The following is a 4,394-nucleotide window of genomic DNA, read 5'->3' as shown; positions in this document are numbered from 1 at the left end:
GGTGACAGAAAGTTCAGTCACCTCCCAGGAAGCTTTCATGAGGGGCACTCCCCACTTGTCGCCTCTCAGCCCAGACAGGAAGGCATGGGTGCAGATTCCCACACGTCTGACATGGACCGTGCAGGGACAGGAGATTGTGGAGTCCCTGGCAAACATGCACATGTTTTGAGCCTAAAACATTTTTTCCTGGTGGTTTCATAATTCAGTGAATTCGTCCTTCCACTGAGGCAGTGAGAGACCATATTTAACCCGAGGTTATTGTAAGAAAAAGCGAGCCTCAGAGTCAGGCTTAAATTCAGAAGTGTTAGTTGGGTCCAGGCTGTTCATCCCCCAAAAAAATATAGCTATATATTCTGACACATATGCCTGCTGACCTCGTATAAAGAGAATAAGGCCATCCAATGTAAATACTGTTCTTACTTTCAAATATTTAAAAGCAATACCTTTAAACCTATGAATTCCATAAGGCAGACAAATAAAACATAATTTTGCACTCCCCTCTCTTTACCAGATCAGAATGAATATGCAAAAGCTTAAGATCTATTTTTGTCCCTGATTTGAGGTAATCAGATTCCAGCCTTCCAAGTATTGTCTGGAAAAATCTAGTGATCTCCAGTTAAGGGAAAAAAAAGGCAAATATAGAGTTGCAGTCATCTGTAGTACACTCCTTTCGTTGCATGACCTGGCTCGCCTGGAATTCTCCAACGGCTTCTGTGACTTCTCAGATATTTTCCAGGTCTGGATAGCATACTGCTCATGAGGGGCGGTGGGTGGGGGGGCATGGAAATTCCAAATTGCCTTCATCTGAGTGAAAAGTTCAGCTGAAACACAAGGTCTCTTCTCTAGTTGTTTGCCCTCTGAATCTCCAACTTTCTTCTGTTGGTGAAGAGGACAGAGATAGTTCCAGACTGTACAGCCAGAGAGGACCTCAGAGGGCGAATATCTGAAGTTTAGCCATGCCTTTTTGCAGATAAGGAAATGGATACCCCAATTTAAATAAATTAGAGGTAAAACAGTGACAAACCAAGGTTAAATCCTGGTTCTGTGCTTTTCCTGCTATGGGCTGTTGGATATGCTATTTATGTAGCTTCACTTCCCTCATCTCTGGAAGGGGGATAATCATGCCTGTGCTGTAGGGGATCTGATGAGAGAACATCCATAAAATAGTTAGCACAGTACTTGGCAGAATCTGCTATCCTTAATTGTATCAGTGAGGATGAGTTGTACTGTAGTGGCCTCAATAAGAAAAGTTTATTATTGACTCACGACATGGTTCTACCACAGGTCATTCTGCTCATTGTAGCTACTTAGAAACAACTAGATAAGATAATAACTAGATGAGAAACCAGCTAATTATCTTGAACAGGTCTGTTGCCATGCCAGAGGGAAAAAGAGCTCTAGAAAGGTCCTCATTCCCCCTTCCCTCTTCCTCTCTGGTCATTGACAATCAGTTGTCTTTCCTAGTGAGTACAAATAGCGCCTGAGAATCTCCCTCACAATTGATCAGAGTTGACACTCAAGATGACTCTCATTGTCCTATTGACTTAGCTAGTGCTTTAGGGAAGAGAATTATCTGAGGAGCAGGTGAATGTCACCTCAGCTCACAACTCATGGGCCAGAACTACACAACACATGGCCCGCCCAGCTTCAAGTAAGAATGAAATGCAACCCAGCCATGTTCTCAGAATGGAGGAGATCCAGAAATGTTTGTTAAACAGTGTTAATAAAGTATCCCAGTCCAACACTGATGGACAGTGACTGCAATGGGGTATGGAGGGGGACTCGATAATATGGGTGCATGTAGTAACCACATTGTTTTTTCATGTGAAACCTTCATAAGAGTGTATATCAATAATACCTTAATAAAAAAAATGATCCCAGTCCACTTCTCTGATCATCTAGTATTTGGTACATTCTGTTTCCCAAATGCAAAATGTACTTACCTCTTCCCCAAGGGAGACCACTTGAGGGTCTCATCCAGTCATGGCATCAAACTCAAAGTCCAGGATCTCAAGATGATGCATGGAAATTCCTACATATGGCTAAGTGTGGTTTTGTTGACCCAGAAATCAACAAATAGGAAATATAGGTTTTCTGTGGCTTCCACCCTTCCACCCATGCCCACATAAACATGCTCCAATGGCAGAATAGGGACAGTTTAATCACCATAAATACTCCCATCTGAAAAGGGGACAAATGGGAAGACTTACAAGTCACGGAGCCATAACATGTTAGAAATCCTGGTGGACTGTCATTATAGGTCCCCTCTGCTATGGATAAGGGAAATCTCTTGATCAGATCCTGGTCTGGCTTCCTGGGAGGACTTCCTTGGCCCCTATAGCCCTTAATTCCACCTCCTAGGAAGTCTTTTCCATTATACTCCCTTGCAGCATATAAAAAGAGCATTTGGTAGTAATCTCTTCTGTAACAATATCCTCTGCTTTCTGTTCCTAGAAAGAGTTCAGGGCTCCCTTTAAGTTTTGATCAGTTACAGTTTTCTAGTTGAGGCCCTTGGTTTCTTTGGCATCATAACTCTCAGCATCTGTTTAGCTTTCACCTGTGTGACTTTAATCAGTTTCATATGACAGTTGCCACACCCACAGTACCTTGAGCCCCTTAGACCTAAAGCAGAGAACCAAGTCCTCAGATTTATTTTTCCCTGTGCCATTTTTTTTTAATGAAAGAATATGCTGGATGCCACATTAGTTTCTGCAGAGATTTAACAGTAGATTGATGACCATGTAATTAATTGCTTTTGCTTCTGAGGCTAAGTTGACTTTTAGTGCATAAAACAGCTCTCTATTTTACCTGTTATTGTTTGGGGTTGAGAAGTGGTTGTCTCTTTCAGCCTGCAAGTGTTCACATTTCTAGAATCTCTCTTTCCCTCTGGCAGGTAATGAAAATATTTGAGATGATGACTACATTAGTCAAGGTCTCTGAATAGCTCTGATGACAGAGCCTGTCTGGGTCTTGTGATGGGGGTATAATATGAGTGAGCAATAAACATTTGTTATTTTGGGTTATAGGGAATTTGCAGTTGTTTGTACTGCAAACCACCGCCTGATATGCTAGGCAAATTTATCTCTTGCACTGGGGTTTCAGCTTAGATAGTTCTTCTCTGTTGTAACCTCATTTGAAAGCAAAATTAAACACTCCTTAGGAGCCAGTAACTATCCAGTGACACCTGTGGAAATGATACATGTTTAACAGTCCTGAAGAAAGTGGAACTCAATCGCCAAAGAAGAAGGCTTCCAAAGGGAGAGTAGAGAAAAATCCAGCACAGATCAGGGTAGCCTTGGCTGATATGTGAGTTGTTTTGCTGAGACTGATGCTAGAGGGTTTTGGAATCACAAAAAAATTATTTTGTTCTGCACCAATTTCTAAATTAGAAGTGAGATTTTTTTTCAAACAGCTGCAATATTGGAAGATAAGGTAATGAATTGGTTGATAAAAAATGACCAAAAACGAATATCATACCTTCATTTCTGTGGGCCTCTCAGGGTGTGGGTCTCTAGCTATCCTCTAAAGAGATGGAAGTCAGGAAGATGGACTTTGCCCTTTCTCCAGCTGGATTCTCCAGCTGGAGAAAAGGTCCTGTTGCCTCGTGAGCACATAGAGAGTGCTATTGTTCCACATTTACTGATCATATATCAGGTGCCAGACAGTGGTCTATGTATAGCTTTATCTATACCCTCACAACAACTCTATGGAGTAGGTATCTTTATTAACCCCATCTCACAGATGAAGAAAATGAGGCCCAAATATGTTAAGTATGATGTGCTCAGGCATAGTGTCTACTCCGTAAGTAATAATCAGGGAGGACAACAGACTTTCCTCTAATTTTCTTTTGGATATTTGCAGGCTGGGTGGCAGATAAATGTTGCAAGGATGCACCACAGCTTCTGTACACCTGGTGTCACAGCTACCACATTCCTATAACTGCATCTCTGTTCATGTCTCACTTGTCTGTGTGTCACTTGCTCAAGATTCAAAGTCTCGGGCAGGAGGGTCCTTTTGGCCAAGATTGTCTAGCTCAAGCTTAAGTCATGCTTTTGTGTTCCCAGCTGACACTTTCTGTCCACTTGGTGCCTCAAGACATAGGCATCTCCAGGGTTCTGCTGGACCTCTTAGAGATACTTGCTCTGCCCCACTTTGAGTTCTAACTTGCTACCAGCTAAACCACTAACCTCACTACCATTTAGTTTCTGTCTTTTAAAATCTCTTTTTCTGCTAAAGTGTCCTCTTCCCTTCTTTTTGTATTTGAGGGTCTATATTCTTCTAATACATTTATTATCATTTGAGGAATTTTTATGAAGGAAAATACACAAATGCATATATTCAGTCTGTTGACTTTAACCAGAGACCTAAGATGGAATATCCATTCTCAAATGGGA

The sequence above is a fragment of the Manis pentadactyla genome, chromosome 9, assembly GCF_030020395.1.
Source record: "Manis pentadactyla isolate mManPen7 chromosome 9, mManPen7.hap1, whole genome shotgun sequence".
NCBI lineage: Eukaryota > Metazoa > Chordata > Mammalia > Pholidota > Manidae > Manis > Manis pentadactyla.
This window is presented reverse-complemented; position numbering follows the sequence as displayed.